Source organism: Phyllostomus discolor, chromosome 13 (genome assembly GCF_004126475.2).
Source record: "Phyllostomus discolor isolate MPI-MPIP mPhyDis1 chromosome 13, mPhyDis1.pri.v3, whole genome shotgun sequence".
NCBI lineage: Eukaryota > Metazoa > Chordata > Mammalia > Chiroptera > Phyllostomidae > Phyllostomus > Phyllostomus discolor.
The window spans coordinates 29,946,043-29,966,264 of NC_040915.2; positions in this window are offsets into that span (position 1 = coordinate 29,946,043).

Sequence of the window (20,222 nt, forward strand, 5' to 3'; positions counted from 1 at the left end):
AATACACACAATTATGGTATGTTGGATTTATTACTTTTGTAGATTAAAATCAATGGGATTTTAGCAATTAATGACAAAATTGCATATAACGGTCTTATGGGTCTTACGGTATTTATAGTCTTAGCAAGCCATCTGTAGCAATTTTCAATTCTCAACATAATTGCATAGAGTAGTTTATGTTTTCTAAGGAAAAAACCTCTAGACAAACTAAAGCTGCCTCATTTTACTTCTATCTGAAGCTCATCCCCTGACTAAATCTGAGATCTGTGAGTTATTCCTCTTTGGAGATTTGGGAGTTTGCAGAAGTATAGAGATTATAAAATCATGATTTGAAAAGCTGCATACTTTTTAGAGATAGCAGCTTCTTTCTATGCCAGTATCAGTATTTTCTTTCTTTTTCTTTTTCTTTTTTTTGGCATGGAGGAGGAGGGGAGAATGGAGAAATAAAATTCTCCCCTTCCATTTTGGTGTGCAGGCTCATCATTTGGGTGTAAAAAATATCCTGGAAGTCAATTGCATGGAATAAAATCTATCAATTGACATTTAGTTACATGACACCGATGGTCATTTCCCTTCATACAAGTGGATGTGTGCCTGAAGGTGAAGGCCATAGATCAGTGTGGTTTTCTTAGTGTCAACTTCAGGTGCAAGAATTTCATTAATTTCAGTCAACCCAATTTCATCACTGCTTAGTATCTTTTACCTTCTTTTATGATGTTTTCCCCCTTTATCTTCAATTCTTTTAATCATTCCACTGTGTCTATAAGCACCCAGTTTATTGAATTTAATACATCTTTCTAATCTATGTTCATATCTTATTAAGATATGTCCTTTGCAAACAAGATGCTATTTTGTGTGTGAGTAAAATTTTGGTTAATATAGATGGTATCACGCAATGCAACACACTCCTGATTTTTCCCGTCAACATTTAAAAATATTTGATTCATTATTAAAGTCTATTATTCATTACTGCTTGTTTCCATCATATACATTTATTACATTTACTTACCTGTTTTTTAGTGATGTAAACTTTGGGGGCCTCTCGCATCTTGGTATGAGAAAGAGTGTGCAGGAATTATCTTTGTGGGTGTCTCCTTAAGCAGTCTTGTTGGGTGCCAGCATGTACTCATACTAATGCTCTCCCACAATAATTCAAGGGGCTTTTACTAATTGATGTTATGTGATCTTTTAAATTTTAGCATTCTAATGTATGTACAATGGCATTTATTCCTTTGAATTTGCATTTCTCTGAGTACTAATGAGGTCAAACATCAAATACTTGTTAGACATGAAAGGTTTTCTTTTTGGTAAATTGCCTATTCATATTCTTGTCCATTTTACTTATATATTCTTAGTTTTTTCTTGATGATTTATAAGGATTTCCTGTACACTGTTGTAATTAATCCTTTGTGTTAATTACTCTAAATGTCTTCCCTTAGTCTGTCATTCATTTTAATGAAATTCTTTATTGAAGGTAAATATTTTATGAAATTTGCAATAACATTATTTTCTTTTCCTAGTATTTGATTATGAGTATTTAAAAATTATTTTTCTTCTCTACCTCCCAGGGTCTCAAAGATCTACTCTTACATTTTTACCTTAGCTTTATAGTTTTGTACATACAGTTTTTTCTTTTTGTATTGAAACAATATCCCAGCATAGTCTACTTTGTAATGCACCCTACACTTACTGATTTATGGTGTTTCTCTATTCCAAGACTTCTCTATTCTTTCCCACTGGCTTACTTGTCTATGAGGTCTGTCCAGAAGGGATCCAGCCAGGTAATATGAAAATTAGACATTTATTGAAGAAGATACAACATACAAGAAACACCGCACATAGTACAGTGACACCTCAGTCCCCTTCAAAATAGGCACCTTGGGACCTCACACAGTTCTCCCATTTGCTGTCAAATGCCCTGTTGTATTTTTCTGAATCTCATCGATGGTCTGAAGTCTCTTCCCTTTCAAAGGTGATTTTAGTTTTAGGAAAAGCCAGAAGTCGCAGGGCACCAAATCTTGGCTGTAGTGGGGCCGAGTCACCGGGGTGATTTGATGTTTCACAAAAAAACTCTTCATGAGACATGATACATGAGCAGGTGCATTGTCATGAAGAAACTGCCAATCACCAGTTGCTTGTAGCTGTGGTCTTTTGAATCATCCAAATAGTTTCTACGGAGGAATGTTCAAGCTTAGTGAAAAATTTAATGCAGATTTATTGCTCTACTCACTCAGTCATTTTGAATGTAATGGTCACAAAATACACATGCTCACTCAATGGCATCTGTCACCCCCACTGACTAGTACAGTGAAGTCATCACTGTTCACACATGCACATTCCAGTCCACTCTCCTTGGCTGCAGTTACATCGATGTCATGCAAACTGTTCTCATTCTAGTAACAATGGCCGGACTTTTTCTGGACGGACCTCATATTCTTGCACTAATTACTGTCTATTTATCAACATCATCATCATCATCATCTGTCTATTTGTCTAATATATATCTGTCATATATCTTTATGTCTTTGGCTTTATAGTAACTGTTAAAACAAGATCTCCTTTTTTCCCCTAAATTGTTCTACCTATGGTTGATTCTGTCTGTGTCCTTTCATATAAATTATAGGAAGAATCTATCAAATTGCATTCAACTTTGCATATTCATATTTTTTGGAATGACATGAGCTTTATAGAGTAGTCTATATCTTAACTTAGTTAATTGATATCTTAAGTATTTAATTATTCCATCCATAGACATAGTATAACTTTTTACTCAGTTTTAAACTTTTTATTAAAGTTATTATTTTTTCCTGCAAGGACCCTTTTACTTTATAGGGCAGTTCCTAGGTATTTGATAGGTACTTTGTCATGGCTGTTGCTGGTATTTTGCTTTCTATTTTATCATTTAGTGAGGTTTTGTTAAAGATATATCTATTTATTTTCATGTTAATATTTGCAAGCTTTTCTCAACTCTTATTAAAACATTTTATTAATTTTTATATGTTGGTTATGCGAGAGAGAGTATTATCTACTAAAAATAACAGTTTCACCATATTAAAAATCCTCATACCTCTAATTTCTTTTCTTTGACTTATGACATTGGCTTATGGCTTTCTCATTGTCTGTGGCTTTTAGTACTATGTTGAAGAGTAGCAGAGTATTTGATGTTAAAGGGAGTATGTCCAAACTTATACCACTGATTACGTATTTACTAGAGAATTTGGGCAGATATTTACCAAATTAAGAAAGGCCTCTTCTGGCCCTGGCTCGTGTGGCTCAGTTGGTTGGGTATCCTCCCTCATACCAAAAGGTCAGCAGTTTGATTCTGGGCCCGGGCACATGCCTGGGTTGCAGGTTCAATCCCTAGTCATGGCAAGTACCAGAGGCGACCAATCAATGTTTCTTTCTCATCCATGTTTCTCTCCCTCTCTTGTTCCCTCCCTTCTCCTCTTTCTAAATAAAAATCAATAAAGTTTATTTTAAAAAAATAAAGTCTTCTCATCTGGTTTTCTATGTTTTTAAAATAAATTATCCTATAAACCGTTTAGATTTGTATAATGCCTTCTTGCATCTACTGAAATTAAACGATCACATCTTTTTCTCTACTTTAGTCCATTGTTCTGGTGCATTACGTCGATTACATTTTACAGTTGCATCCTGTCTGCTGTTACACTTGCTGCATTCCTGGGACGAGCCCTGTTTGATCATGCTGTAGATATTTTCATATAGAATTAGAGCAGTGAGCTTATTAATACTTAGCTCTGCAATATAGTCATGGAGTTTATATTCTTGTTATACTTTCCAGAATTTCTTGAATAAGGTAGAGATCACTTTTGCCCTCAGAGCGTCCGATGATGGACTCAGGGTTACTGCTGATTAGCAGGGAACCTACTGACACCTTTGTATCTGTCACGGTTCATACTGAGCATATATAAATATTTAAATATTTAAAAATATTGGGGGAGCTTCCTGTTTTAAGTGTTCGACAATTTCTGTCCTGTGAATACTTGCCACCATGTCTGATTTCAAGCTATTGATATGAAGTCTGTGAGAAACTGGGAAGAAATACGCGTGGTCAGCTCACGCGAGCTGGTACAGGCTGGCTGCAGCATACCACGGGTCTGTCCCCACGTCTGATGGTGACGTCCTTCAGAGAGCAAGGGTGGCTGCTTTGTTTCTGTTTCCCCAGTCTCTTATGCATTCCTCTTTGGCCCGCTCTGACTCAGAACCACTCGGGGACGGGGGTTCTGGGAATCTTAGTTCTTGCTCAACACATGTCACACACTTAGTTTATTTTTGTAATTTCGTTTATAAGAGAAATCTGCCTTTTGAGTTCATCATCACCAAGCCCTTATTTTATGAGATGTTAAAGGGACTTATCTAAGAAAAGAAGATAAAGAAAAAACATGTGTAGTAAAAGGACAGCAAACTCACAATTATTAACAACCACACCTAAAGCAAAACCAAAAGAAACTAAGCAAACAACTAGAACAGGAACAGAACCACAGAAATGGAGATCACATGGATGGTTAGCAACAGGGGGGTGGGAGGAGGAGAGAGGGGGAAAAGGTATAGAGAATAAATAGCATAGAATGTAGGTTGAAAATAGATAGGGGGAGGGCAAGAATAGTATGGGAAATGTAGAAGCTAAAGAACTCATAAGTACGACACATGGACATGAACTAAAGGGGGCGGGAATGTGGGTGGGAGAGGGAGTATAGGGTGGAGGGGAGAGAAGGGGGGAAATGGGACAACTGTAATAGCATAATCAATAAAATATATTAAAAAAGAGAAATCTGCCTTTTAAAAAAATTATGTGGCTATAAAGGCACTTGAACCTAAACTGTCCACTCCTAAGTAATATTTTACTTTTCAGACATTTTATTCTCATGTTGTCGTTTTTGCCACACGAATTTGATGACATCATCATTATCACTACATCTTAGGGTACATTTTTATCCACATTTATCATTTTTCAACCTTCCTTCTTGCATTTTGGACTTCATCTGAAATCATTTTCCAACTTCCTGATGTACATTTTTTACAATAATTTTAGTGAGTAGATAGTGAGTTGGCTATCAACTTTTTGTCTGAAAAAAAATGTGTTTATATGTCCTTTGTGCTTGAAATTGTAAATTTTGCTAAATTTATAGTTATAGATTAACAGCAGTTAGACTTACTAGAATTATAGAATTTAGTTAACACTGGTCTCCCTACCCCTAGGCTGCCTCTGTAGTAGGATGTGAGGACTGACTCGCTACACAATGACGGAATAACTTTCATGGCTTCATTTGGATTTATTCCATTCTACCACTCCAGGTGGTAGTGGTGCTCATGGGATTCTTTCTGTGTCTTTGCTTATTGGTCTTTTGTTTTAGTTCATTCACTGACACTGTTCTCTGTTTTTCTCAGTTCACTCAGTAATACATTATGTTTTTCTGCCACATAGCTCATCATACAACTCCTTGACTCGAAACCTTTCATTATTTTCTCTGTGTTGCCTTTACTACGTTGTCTAACTCTTCACAGTGGCATTCACAGTCTTCGGTCTGGTCCCAACCTTCTCTTTCAAGCTCATTTCCTCCCGTCTCCCTGCATAATAACAACAGCTAACTCTTACGCACTTGCTATGTGCCTGGCATCGTTGTAAGGGATTGATATGTATCATGTCATTTCGCCTTTGAAACAATCTAGGGATATGTACCATTATTCTTCATTGATGGATGAGGATACTGTGGTTGAGAGGGCTTAAATAATTTGTATGGGTTCACACAGCTCACGATGGGTGAAGCTGGAATTTGGATCCAGGCCACGTCACTCCAGAGCTGATGCTGTAAGTCACCCACTTACCTGCTCACCTGTGTGCTGTACCCTGTTCTGAAGCCAAGATCGGTTATTCGTTGTGTCCTAAACCTACATTATGCTTTTTTGTTGTTGTTGTTTTGGTTCCTTTGTTTATACTTTGTCTTTCTTCTGCAATGCTGCAGGAATCACATGTCAGAATCTACCATGGGCCCAATTGGAATTTTATTTCTTGCAAATCTCCCCTCATTTCTCAGCTCCTAATGCACTCCACGTGCCCTCCCTTATCACCCTGTCACAAACACATACGTGTGTAAGATACAGTGATCTTCATCCACCTCCTTTCTCCCTGGGCCAGGGACCAGTTCCGGGAGGGGAGATGATGTCTGTATTTCTCCTGTAGGGACTGGCTTTGAGATGTGAGCCAGCAGAAGTGAGTTTAGGGGCTGCTTCTGCCGTGTTGTCGGGGTGTTGATCTTGAGCAAAGTGCTCAAGTTTGAGCAATGTGCCCCGGGTGTCGTTTCCTCACCTGTACCATGAAGTCGACAGCCCACCTCCTGGGGCTGCGGTGAGAGAGAAGCGAGGTGACAGAGGCCAAGCTGCTGGCAGAGCAGTGTCCGTCCAGTGCTGCATCCTCTCCTCTTCCCCATGTGTGACTAATACAGGACCTTGCATGTACTGCGTGTTTGGGAAAAAGTGGTTATGAGCTCCCTTGTGTCTGTCATTGGCAGACTCCACCGGTGCGTCCTGTGATTGCTTCTTTGGCCTGTGATTTTCCCGATGTTGCCCCCTCATTCTCCACCGCCCCCCACCTCCCCAAATATAGTCTCCTGGCCTCCTGGTACTTTTTTCAGGTCACTTCACTTTTTTCTAGGTGACAGTGGCTCGAGTTGGTTCAAGAGGTAAACTAATCCTTTCTGTCGAATGAGTCGTCTAGTGTTTCTTTGAGAACAGGTATTAATCCATTTCAAAGCAGAGACTCCTATAAATAACATATCCTTTGTGGGAGCTTCTTGTCGGGTTTAAAAGAAGTTACATTTGGTATGTGGGCTCTTTTTCAAGGATCGCTCAAGGCTGCTGTTGTCCTTCATAGGACTCACCCTATTCCCACTTCTCCTCTCGCCCCAGTGTGCAGATGGTACGGGGTTTGTCGTGTGAGTACTTGGAGAGGTGGAAATAAAATTCCTCATCACTGAGATCACTTTTACCTTAAGAGATGAGAAGCGGAAACCCCTTTTATTTGCGGGGCCATCAGGAATCACCTTGATCGGCAGGTCGCTCTGGGCCTTGCCCCAGCTGAACACGGGCTCCATCTGCCCACTGAGGAGCACCGTCTGTCCGTCTGTCCGCCGCCTGAGCAAGGGCCAGGGAAGTTCTGGGGCTGGCAGCCGCTGGGCGTTCTTCCGTCTCTGTTTCACTCAGAAGGTGGGAAATGGCTTTTTATTGTTTGTTTTGTCTTGTTGTTTTTTTTTTGGGGGGGGGGGGAGGGGGGGAGTCCACCTTTGGGCTCCAAAATAAAGTGTTTTCAAAAGGTCATTGCCATGCATGGTCTCTGAAGACTTAGTATTATTTACATATTAGTGTCCTTCTGCTCTATTTACCTGACACAGTTTTAATGATAATAACAACTGTTACAAATGCCTTGGAGAAAGGACACAAACCAGCCGTGGACACCTTGCGATGGATAGCTACACAATGCTGATGCTCTCTGCAAATGTAACCAAGCGATCTTTTCGACAAAGCCAAAGGAAGCTGTTGCTGTAATTAGTGTTAACATCCCCAACAAAACAAGGCTAATTACTAAAAATCCAGAATGAATTCTCAGAGAAATAGGCCAACTTCCTTACTAGGCAGCTTTTCTTTTCTTTTTTCTTTTTTTTTTTGCTGTTCCCCTAACTCTGGGGAATAGGAATTCTGATGACATTAATGCAGCTTATTAATGATCATTGTAATTCACTCCCTCCACTTAATTAAATCATCAGCTACAATCGGTAACAGGGGAGCATAATTTAAGCGGGGCTGTTCTGACAAACTGGATGCCACCTCACTCCTAAATATTTAATGCATCCTGTGGCTGCAGGAACAGCAAGGTTTAAAGTGTCATTTAGCCAGGTCTTTCAAAGGTGCTGAGGGACATTTTCTGTGCCTTTTTAGAAAAGTCAAATTAATTATAAATAAATTTCTGCCTAAAATCTTTTGTCATTGGGTGGAACATAGACTGAGAAATTATAATTAAAATCATTTTTTTATTCCAGTGATAAGACAGCTGAGCCCCTGAAGGAGAACTGATTTATTTTAAGCACTTTCTGAGGACCTCACATCCCCATGACTTATTTATTTTAGAACTGGAGTTTGTACCTTTTGACTCCCCTTCATCCATTTTAATATCAAGCCCCGACCCCTGCCTTGGCAACCGCCAATCTGTTCTCTGTGTCTATGAGTTTGTTCTTTCAAGATTCCACGTGAGAGTGAGATCATAGGGTGTTTGTGTTTCCTTCTCTGACTTATTTTATGTAGCATAATGCCCTCAAGGCCCATCCATGTTGTTGCAAATGTCAAGAATTCATTCGTCTTCATGGTTGGATAATATTCCATGGACAAACTTATCTGGTCATTGGCCGACAGGCACTTAGGTTGTTTCCATATCTTGGCTATTGTAAATAATGCTGCAATGAACATGAGGGTGCAGATACCTTTTTCACTTTGTGTTTTTTTTTTCATTTTTCTATTGTGGAATAAATTTTTACCTTTTTTGTGTATTTACTATGATAACTGACTAGATTTGTGTATTTGTGTATTTACTATGATAACTCTTAGATTAGATTTATTAATGAGTTATCAGGAAAACACTTACTAATGGATGGGAGGGCAGGAAGGTATAGATAGGTATTGCTGTGTGTAGCTGACAATGACCCTTGAAGGCTAGAGCGGTGTTGCTAGTACAGCACAAGGTTTAGCAAGAACTGCTTAGCGTACTTGACTGATTAAACAATAGGCATATCCTTAAATAATAGGCATATCCCATTTTCCTTATGCATTTATTAATGTACTTGTCTTGGATAGATTTGTGTCTTTTTGGGGGGTGGGGCAAGGAGGTAATGATTTTCCTAAGACTATTATATCCTGTATGAAGTAATGCTTTTATTTTCATAGGCGTAACCATTTACCCTTCAATTGTGTTTTTGCTTTAGCATTTTGAAATTTATACTTTAAAGAGTTTATTTATTTATTTTTAGAGAGGGGAAGGGAGGGAGAAAGACAGGGAGGGAAACATCAATGTGCGGTTGCCTCTTGAACACCCCCTGCTGGGTACCTGGTCGGCAACCCAGGCATGGGCCCTGGCTGGGAATTGAACTGGCAACCCTTTGGTTCGCAGGCTCAATCCACTGAGCCACAGCAGCCAGGGTGCATTTTGAAATTAAATTACTCTTATATGCCATTGATTTTAAAATTTTAGGTCCTGCTTTTTTATAGACTTCCGAAGTTTCCCATTCTGTGCTCACATGGCAATCTCTCCCTCTGTCTAGTTGGTCACAATACAGAGAAGTGAAATGAGGATGGTATTGTTTGCTTCTGATGGCAACTGAAGTGTGTAACCTTTAGGGTTTGGCTTGTTGCTTATATAAACACATGAGGTTGTTATTATGCAGAAGTTGGTCATTTTCTTTTATGGTATGTATGTGTGTATATATATATACAAGTCGACATGATACATATATATGCATGTGTATGCATGTGTGCATATGAATATATTTCATCCTGTTATTTTAAATTAACCTGTTGAAAAGTAATTTCATCTCTCTTGAGCAGGTATTGGAGCTGAGGTTAAGATAGTCTGTGACTGGTTCAAAGGATGTTAGTAGGTGAATGTGAAAATCCTATAGGTCAGGTTTAATCACGACCCTGCTCTTTTTACTGGGCATTGGCCTGGGCTGAGGACTTGGGGGCTTGACTGTTAAGAGACTTTTAACAGATCTTGTGAATACTGAGTCTGTAGCAAAGTTCCAAGCCGAATACCATGAACAATGACAAATTTCTTTGTTTTAGTTCTGTTGCATTTACATGATGGATTGTCAAATAAAAGGGCATGAATGTGACAGTTTAGTTTCACATTAATCAGATCCTGCTTTACTGCTATCACAAAACTTCTGGGGTCATGATCCAGAGTGTCTGTGATTCTGAATCTCATAAATATGGTTTTATAAAATGTCCATGCAAACTTGTTAATATTAATTGTGTGCAGTTTTCCCTTGGTGTTAAATCCCTCATTGCTATTGTTGGTTTATTCTGAGTTCTGTGGTTGGAATTCACAGTGTTTCTGAGATCATGCATATTTGAGTTGCTGTATATTATAATCTTTAAGAGGCATAATGGCTTTTTGGCCTCTGATCAGTTGTCCAAAAACATAAATGTTTTGCAGTTCTCATTATTTAATTTTTTCCCTTATGGCTCCAAAATTTTCCTCTGTGATGATTTGTTGGACCACTTTTTAAATTTCTGTTAGGCTCAGTTTCCTTCTGTAGAGTGGAGATGCTGGCAGTAACTTCTTTACGGTGTTGTTGTGAACACTGAATGTGCTAACAAATGTAGGGGAGTGAGCCCCATGTGCACTATTTAGTAAGTGCTAAGAAAATGTCATCCCCAAATGCACTGGTACTCTCAGAATTAGAAAATAGGCTATAGGCAAACTCGCACTCATTTTAATTTGCAAACGTGAGCATTTGTGTTTTCTTCCTTTTTTTCTGCTCAACAATGTCTAGTCCTGGACCTCGGTGTCAGGTAATATTAAGGAGCCACCTCTGAAAGGTCTTTAATATTTAGAGTCTGTTTATGCACAACTGAGTAAACTGACCCGCTAGGCTTTCTAAATGGTGTTCTAGAAGAGTTAGCCTTTCTTTTTTCTAAGAGGAAAAAGTAGTGGAGGTGGTTTGTGGTGGAGGTGGCAGGGAGATCCTGAATGCAGCTCCTCCCATGGGCAAAACTCTACAGCGATGCATGAACAACGTCCTGTGGAAGAGACCGGAAAACTAGCTAAACGGCTTCTCTACAACGAAGGATAAAGGGGCCACATCAAGGCTGGGAGGAGAGGCAGAGGCGTGGTTTCACCCCAAACCTCCCTCCCAGGGTGGAGGGACTCCCACAGCAGAGAGGGACTCTGACAAGGCAGAAACCTATAGCAGACACAAGAGACAGTGAAAAAGGAACCCAAGCTCAACACTATGGAAAGCCATCAAACCACAAGGTGAGCAAGCGAGAGGAGGAAGGAACAGAGGGGAACTACAACACGGCCAGAAAACGAAATGTCAATAAATACATACCTCTCGATAATTAATTACTTTAAATGTAAATGAGCCAAATTCTCCAATCAAAAGACATATAGTGGCAAAGTGGATAGAAAACCAAAACCCATAATGCTGCCTATAAGAGACTACTTCCAGATGTAAGGATACCTGCAAATATTTGTCCTTTTTTCCTGTATAAATATAAAGCATACCCCAGGAGAATCAAATATACAGGGGTGGGCAAAGTAGGTTTACAGTCATCAGTGAGTACACAAGACCCAGAGTTTATTTTTGTATTCTTAATTATTGTGTTATTTGTTTGTATTATGTAAATCTACCTACCCCCCTTGTAATATGAGTGGAGGATTCATCTTGTAGAAAGCATTCTAGGTAAGAAATGAATTGATACTGACAGGAATGGGGTGTCAACATTTCCTGTCCACGAATAAATCACTAGGCCTAGGTGTTGATCGTCCGTCACATTAGCATCGTAAGAAGACTGGCAACTGGACAATGTGTGCTTTATTGTGTGCATTATGATTGTTTTGGCCAAAGTAGCTGCACCTGAACCTGACTGAACTTCTAATTCCAATTTTCAGTTGACAGGAAATCCAGGGAACAAAGGTGTATATTGTACTTAGTAAAACCCAGACTTTGGGAAACTGGACAAGACAAATGAAAGAGAGTTAAGTGGGTACATGCGTGCATGTGCAAGACAAAGAGGGAGAAGAAGAGAGAGAGAGAGAGAGGGAGGAATAAGGAGAGAGAGAAAGAGAGAGAAGGGGAGGGTGGAGAGAGAGAGAGAGGGAGAGGGAGAGGGAGAGAGAGGAAGGAAAGGGAAATCTTAACTGTATAGATTTTAAAAGGCCTGAGAGATTTATTGCTTAATAAATATTAATAAATTTGAGTTTGATCCTGATTTGAATAAATAAATTATTTTAAAAATGTTTAAAAAAGCAAAACAAAAGGGAAAAGTAGTTTATCCTTTCCTCACTACAATTTTTAGACCTGTTAAGCTCAAAGTAATGGTAAAGCTTCTGTGACTGCTTTGAGGAATACACGTTTTTTTTAAAAAAAATTCTCCTTCTGAAAGGCCTATTACAGCTCTGTCATTGAGATGTTTGTTCTTTGATTTCCATCAAAGAGAGTAATTCCGGCAAAGGTTAACAAAGGCCTCTCTGTTTCTCATATTGCCTTTCTATTATCTGACTTAACATTTACTGATTATGAAAAAGTTAAATCACCACAGAGTTTAATAAAATAGTTAAATAAAATAATTAAGCAAAATGAAAAGCATAGCATATCTCAAAGGCTTAAAGGGCATTGTGGGTCTTTTTCAAAATTTAATTAGTGTACACAGCTAAAAGAAATACTAATTATCAGGATAACTCCTGGAAGGACAAGGGAAGAAAGGGAAGGAATGAACAGGTGGAATGAACTTTAAATATATATAAGATATCGAGTCTGGCTCCGACTGCTGTGGCTCAGTGGGTTGGTATCATACCACACAATGAAGGGTCACTGGTTCGATTCCCAGTCAGGGCACATGCCTGGGTTGTGGGCCAAGTTCCCAGGTGGGAATGTGCAAGGGGCAGCCGACCTATGTTTCTCTCGCACGTCGATGTTTCTCTTCCTTTCTGTCTCCCTCCCGTCCCCTCTCTCTAGAAATAAATAAGGAAAAACTTTTTAAAGGTGTTTAAGATACCAAGTCTGCCACATTGCTGAATATGAAATTTATGAAACCAAAAAGGCAAGTGGCCTATGAATTCGAGTATCTTTTGAAGATTAAATACTAAACTTGGGCAGTAGTCTGTTTGCCTGTTCATTTGGAGGAGTCATATTCCTTTCTCACTTCATCTCTCCCTTGACCTGGGAAATAATGAGAGAATCTTTTCACAAATTCACAGCCTTTTGGGGAAAGGTTCTGGTGACCCTAGCTGGTGAAGGCCTGGCACTTAGTAGTTCACCTTGTCTGCGTGTGTGTTGGTCACTGATTTTTGCCCATAGTCTGGTAGGAAATTAACTCACACTCAGATTTCTGAATGCAACTTGACCAGGGACTTTCATTTCAGAGCTCTTTGGTCCCAGAACTTCAGGATTAATCTGATGCCCTTCCAGTTGCCCCCCGGGTGGAAGAGGTACTTACTTTGGGAGCTCCTAGGTTAAAATCCCAGGAATTCTGAATGACAGCAAGGGAGGCCATTCTGCAATGCCGAGTATGATTGTAGGTACCACAGTTGTGACTTCCAGCAAAGCCCGCTACACCCGGGAGAACCCAGCCCCTTGAAGACGGCTACAAGCGGAGGATGCTGTGACTCCTCTGCAGAAGGTTTCTCCCAAGGTCCTCCATTACTCTGGGAAATGCTTGTTTTGTTTTATTTTGGTCTTTTCTAGTCACACCTGATCTCGGTGCGGTTTCTCTCTCTCCGCTCCTGGCCAGGCTGCCACGCTCTACATCATTAACCCTCCACTCCGGGGAACTGATCCCCTGACAGCCTCTTTGATATTAGATTAGATCTCTTCCAGGCTGCATTTAATTGACTGAGTTCCTGGGGGAATCACCGGCTCCCGTTCCCTCTGTGTTCCTGGGCCACTCTTCTTTCGTCGCTGGTTGCTAATACACTGCGCCTCCGTCAAGAAGAGGTATGACAGATAAAACAAATGCCTGTAATTCTGAATTCTGCTTCTTCCCCTTCTAATGACCAGTACATCCTGCAGTTAGACCTGTCAACGAACCCCATTGTTCTTTTTGAACCCTCTTCCTCCAGTTAATGAGAAAGGGGCTTCTTCCCTCTTATGTCATTCAGCCTGCACCTTGTCAATTTTTCCAGAAATGAAAGGCCAGAGTGCTGGTAATTAAAGGACCAGTGCATTCTCCTTGGCTCAGATATTTCACCTCTGTTTCTAAACTTTTAAAACGGTTTACTTTCTAAAAATTACTCTTACATTGTGAACGTTGTTGCTGATCTGGTGTTTTCTGGCAATGAGTACAAAATTAAAACCACCTGTTCTTCCCCAACTATAAGAGGAATATATACTCAGTGTCAAAAAATTCAAACATTATAGAGCTATATAATGCATAAAATAAAAATGTCCATAATAATAATGTATTTCTTCCTCCAAACCTAATTTTTATTTTATGTGTTTATATATATATATATAAATATATAAAACACTATATACATACTGCTAATTTTTAATGATATGTATATGGAAATAGAAGATATACCAGAGAACAAATATATATATAATTATTTTAGGGAGGATAAGTGTTAGAGGTAGAGGGTCATGCTGACTACAAAACCAGAACTGCTAGAGGAGAAAGGATATTTTCTGTAGGAGGATCAGAGGACGGGATGGTTGATCAAAACCCTGAATGAGGTGAAGGGTCGTACTGGGCGAAGCCCTGGCTAAACAGAGCTCCAGGTGGAAAAGACAAAGTCTGAGGCCGAGCCAGGAATGAGCCGGGAGCCCAGGGAGGCCGGAGTAGAGTGGGAGGAGGGCAGGGTGGCCCAGCAGAGCCCAGAGAGGCTGCAGACTAGACCGTGCAGGGCTGGAGAGGCCTGCCAAAGAGTCGGGAGCCTACACCGATGAGGACCATTCCTACCTAAGGAAGACTTTCTCTTGTGAGGTTGTCGGAAGAACTTGCCTGGTCATCACTCCCCCCTGGAGAACTATCAGGGCTTCTTTGAAGTAGGGAGCCTCACTGATTTTTTTAAAATATATTTTTACAGGCCTGAATTTGGGATGTGAGGACAGCTCAGAACAGTGTCATAGTGCCTTTGACATTTGTCTTTCCTAGTGGTAAATTAAAAAATGGAGCATCTTATTCCTGGCTGGTGTAGCTCAGTGGATTGAGCGCGGGCTGCGAACCAAAGTGTCGCAGGTTTGATTCCCAGTCAGGGCACATGCCCGGGTTGCAGGCCATGACCCCCAGCAACTGCACATTGATGTTTCTCTCTCTCTCTCTCTCTCTCTCCCTCCTTTCCCTCTCTAAAAATAAATAAATAAAATCTTTAAAAAAATGGAGCATCTTATAATTGATGATGTCTTAGATTTGGTGAAATATGGAGCATCCAGGTTTCCCAATGGCTCCTAATTGACATCTCTCCACTCTCCCTAGCTTCGTAGTGACCTCATGGAAGAGAGCCACAGTCAGACGCTCTTAAGTATTGAGGCCTTTTCTTAGAGTGAGAATGAATGCCTTTTAGGCATCCACGCTTAGGAGTCAGTCTTTCTTCCAATTGTGCATTTTCAAGGTGACGACCAACCGGAAACAGGAAGATGGCTTACAGGTTTGGGGTGGTTTGTTGTGTGCCGAGCTGACTGGGCCACAGGGCGTATGCGTGTACCTCCCTGATGTTACTGCTGCTCTGCGCGACTGGCTGAGCACAGCAGATAATAGTAAACCATCTGGTGATTTGGTGTGTGTTCCTCGTGTGTGTGCAACTTGGATGGCCCTTGCGTTCCCTCTGAGGTTTTAAAACATGGAAGGGATCTCTTTGCTTGTGAATGGACCTATGGGGCTCCCCTATTAGAATAATTTCTTTCTTTCTGTACTGCAGACTCTGAGCTCCTTGAGGGAAGGGGCTGTGCCATTCATGTCTGTATTTTTAGTCCCCACTAGAACCCCTTGGTCATGGTGGGTATTCAATCAAAGTTGATGAGATGGATGCAAGATAGTCACAGTTCATCACCTCAAGTAGCTTATGGTCTAAGAAAGGTCTTGCTTTTTAACATATTCAACATTTGAACAGATTCCTTGTTCAATAGGGCCAAACATGGATGTATTGCAACTCAGACATCAAAATAAAAGGGCCGTCTTTGTGGTTTTTGTCTGATCTCATGTTGTTCTTGGACTCCCGTTTCTGCTGACAACAGAAAATACTTAAACTTCATGTTTAAAGTTATCTCAGACTTGTTGGGTATGAAACAATGTTCTTTGGGTAGATATTCAGCCAGTTCAAAGTCCAGGAACTTATCAAAGTCAATTCTTTCTTCTTAGGCAGCCTTCTTTCCCAAGACGATATCATGTGTGCAGCGACCTTGGTTCAAATGGTGTATTGTGTATGTTGGCTGGTCTCCAGTGAGAATTAGTCCGTCAGTTCACTGAGTGTCCGTCTGGACAAGTAATATGAAGTCATGTCATGGTTTAGTCTTTGGTGGGGGGCAGGGGGGGTCACACTGTATTGGCCCCAAGCTGCTTTTGTGTGAGGAAGCCCAGGCTGAGAAGAAAGGCCACATGTCTGTGTTCCAGCTGACACTAGCGTCAGCTGGGTTCTCCAGTTGATAGCCATCATCACTGACTGCCAGGCAGCTGCGTGAGCACACCTTCAGGTGCTTCCAAACCTCAGCTTTCCAGTTTTGGGCGGAGGGTTCAGCCCCACAGGGAGCAGCGATAAGCCACCTCCATTGTGTTTTGCTCAAATTTTTGACCCAAAGAATCCACGAACATAACAAATGATTGTTTCATGCCACTAAGTTTTGGAGTAATTTCTCATGCCATCCTTGTTATGTTATACTTTTTCCCTCCCTCATTCCTCTACTTTCTTCTCTTCCTCCAAAAAATAAATTGCTTTAAAGATTCAGAATATTTGGAGGACAGTCCTAAAAATAAGGACTATTTTTCAGGACCATAATTAATGAGTATTTCATGAACTATAGGAATGATCCCTGAAAGTATAGTCTTGCATATTTTAATCATAGGGTGCTTTTAAAATGTGAAGAAAAGCATTCACTGTTTTTTAAAGGACTTTTGTTAAAGCCAAATTGTATGAAGATTTTTTTTTTTTTAGAACACAGGACAATTTCACCAGCCTCACCCCAGGCCAAAAGCTATTTTCATTAAAGAAAAAAAATATGTTTTTCATTTTCTCAAATGATAATATGTGCACCCAAATAAGTACAAAGTTGAAAGTCAAAAGTTGTGATACAGCTGGCTGCGTTACTTGATCTCTATCTGAATGTTAGTCGCGTGATTATTGGAGTTCATTGTCACAGCAGGGCGGGGAGAGGACATGGCGGCATCAAAAGGAAATTACATTTGCTGGAAAATATGGGTGAAAATGTCTTCAGCAATTACCACAGGTCATCTGTGCCGCACACAGCAAATGGCAGAGAAAAAGGGCTTCCTGTGGGAAGGAGCAGGGAGGAGGGTTAGAATGGGGCTGTTGCGCTGTGGAGAATCAAAAGCGACCCCCCATTATGCAGGCTTGGAATAAACAGTATAATGGGCTGTAATGAATTACTAGTGGTTTTTAAGACTGCGGTTTTGTTCTTTCAGGTCAGCAAACATGCCATCCACTTTCCTTGCTTTGTGTCGTCTGCTCTACCCTCTTAGACCCAGATGATTCCCTTCTATTCCAGCTGGCTGCCTTTCGATTTCCAAATTAGCACTCAATATATTTTAATTCAATTTGGGAACTAATGGATGCCTGAACTTAGTTAGCCCATCCATTCAAGCATCTTGGAGTGCAATTCTGATGGAGGCAATTTTTCTAATTATAATTTTAATTCTTCATTTTTTTCTCTCTGTTTCTCAAAAAAAAAAAATCTGCTCCATTGGTGATCACAAAACTCTAAGCAAGCAGTAGAGGGAAAGTAGAATCTAAATCTTTTGAATTTTTTTCCTGGTATGGCAAAGAAGATAAGTATTAAATAATGTTAGATTTATGGCGATTATAAAAGTCTTGTATATAAGTCAGCCTTTTTCTACCCAGATTTTACGGGTGGTCTGGGGGGACAAATTGTGTTTCTCTACCAGAAAAAGACACATGAAATAAAGACCTTGACATGGTTAACCTATCAGACAGGTGTTTCTCTTGTTACTTGGCTTTTTTTTAAGGGGGCTTAGGTATTTGCCTTTTGAGGACAAACTCAGCATCTTTTTGCGTCAATCAGCTAAGTATATATTCTCTATGTCCCTTCGCTCTGCTGTTTGAAAAGCTCTATGTTCATGGTGGGAGAAAGACACCTGAAGCCAACATGGAAAGGAATACACAGCTTTCCCCACAACAACAAAACCTCTTTTCCTGTGTTTCCAAGGGCGGAGCATCTGGACAGCCTGGGAGTTGAGTCATGTGTCATCAACTGGAGGGGATGGTGGCGCTCTTCTCTGGTTTGCTCGTCACACTTTTCTACCTCCCCCTTTTTGGGCAACTCACCTAGGATCCCAAACACAGGAATGGCTGGAATTGCGGTCAGACCTTGGTTCTATTTTCCATGTCTCTGGCAATAGAAATTGGTCCCAGGCGTGGGCTCATGGACCATGCAAAGGTCAGCAGAGTCCTTAAGTAACATTGATATGTAGACACTGGGAGAAAGAGGCTCACATTTTCTGATGAGAGTCCTTGTCTGGCTGTGGTTCCTGTCTTTCCTACTATTTCGACTACTCTATTTTTGCGACAGGTCACAGAAATGCAAAGAGAAACAGTGTAGAGAGAACGTGTGTCCTAGCAGCAAGGAGTTACACATTCTTTTCCCCAGGTCTGAGATTTTTGTGGCCTTCCATCAATTCTGTAACTTACTCCATGATTTAGCTACATTGCCCACACATTTCTCTTTTGTACAGGTCAGTTTGAGTTTGGTTTCTGTTACTTGCAACTAAGTCACATTGCATTGGATTATATGGTTGGAGTGGTGTATATGTAAATGGGTATTTCCTTCTGTCATGAGAGGTATATGAGACTGGCCATCCCTATTACCTCCCCCCAATGCTCTTTCTATAAATTAATTCAAAAGATGTATATATTAACTACTACTATGTAATGATTACTGAGGTTGCAAAGACCAGTAAGAAATCAGTTCTACTCTCAACTAGCATACAGATGCTTTGGGGAGACTGACATGTAAAAAAATAAATTCTGTAAATAACCACAAAGCAAGTCACCTTTCCTAAAATATTCTGCAGAACACTAGCCGTAGAAGTTACCATTTTCTACACGAACAACTGTATACCAACTTTTCCCCCATGCTGTATGTAGCACTACAGAAATCACGTAGTGGATACTAAAAAGAAATGGAATGAATATTTATTTTTTTTCTTCTAAAAGGAATCCTTGCTTTCATCTTGGCTTTTGTCTTTTTTGCTGGAGAACACAGTATTGATGTGACTCACCACACTGGGCTTTGGGAAGGTACTTTCTTTTTTGCTACTTGAATATAAATAGCATCGAACCAGATGCTTGGACTTCTCCATGACTTTATCTGGATACTTTAAGAGCATTTTTGGTTATCACCTTTTCTCTTCCAGTTGCCCTCTCCTGACAGCTGAGAAGTGCTTTTTCCCCTCTCTGACTGACCAGTGCTATTTTGTCTGGCAAAATTATCACCGACGTTCTCCCTTTACACTTTTAGGTCAACTCTGTCCTGTGGGAGGAATGTGGATGTGCAGGGACTGATCTGGGTCTTGTAAAATATGAATGAGGAGAGGGATGAATGCCTTTGGTACGTACATCCAAACGCCCCAGCCAGGGCTCCACTGAGCTTTGCTCACTTCTCATTAATCAGAACTAGGACTCAGGGAACCCCCATGGCTGACAGCTCCCAAAGTGTGTGCCTTGTCCTGAACATCAGGCTCTGCAGAGATCCTGGGGTGTGGGCAGGAGTGGGAGAGGAAGACCTGCCGTTTGGTACTTGTTACGTGTCAACAACCTAGTGGATTAGACATTTATTCCCACTCTCCGTGTGAGCAGACGGATGCTTAGAAATCTAACCAACCTGCTCAAAACCCCACACGTAGCAAGAGACACAGGTGGGATTAAAACCAGACAGCAAAGCCCTAAGTCTGTCCATCAAGACCTGATGCTTTTATTCTTTGCAGTTGTCTGGGGTAAGAATAGGATGCAGTGACTATAGTACTGAGAGTGTGTGGGCAGCAATGGGGTGAGAAGGATGCAGGAGAAGGTTGAATTGTCCCTTACGTTGTCCTGGACATTTGGAGACCTTGGTTGTGGTCTACCGCTCTTTCTTCCCGGTGTTCTGATGTTGAGCCAGTCATTCAGTTCACTCTGGCTTTCCATGGGGCTGCTGGGCCTGGCCAGGAAGTTGGTGCTCTGCACAAAAGCACTGGGCCGAGAGGGCGGAGGTGATTATCATCCCTGAAACATGGCTGCATTTGCCCAGTGCATTCACTCATTTATT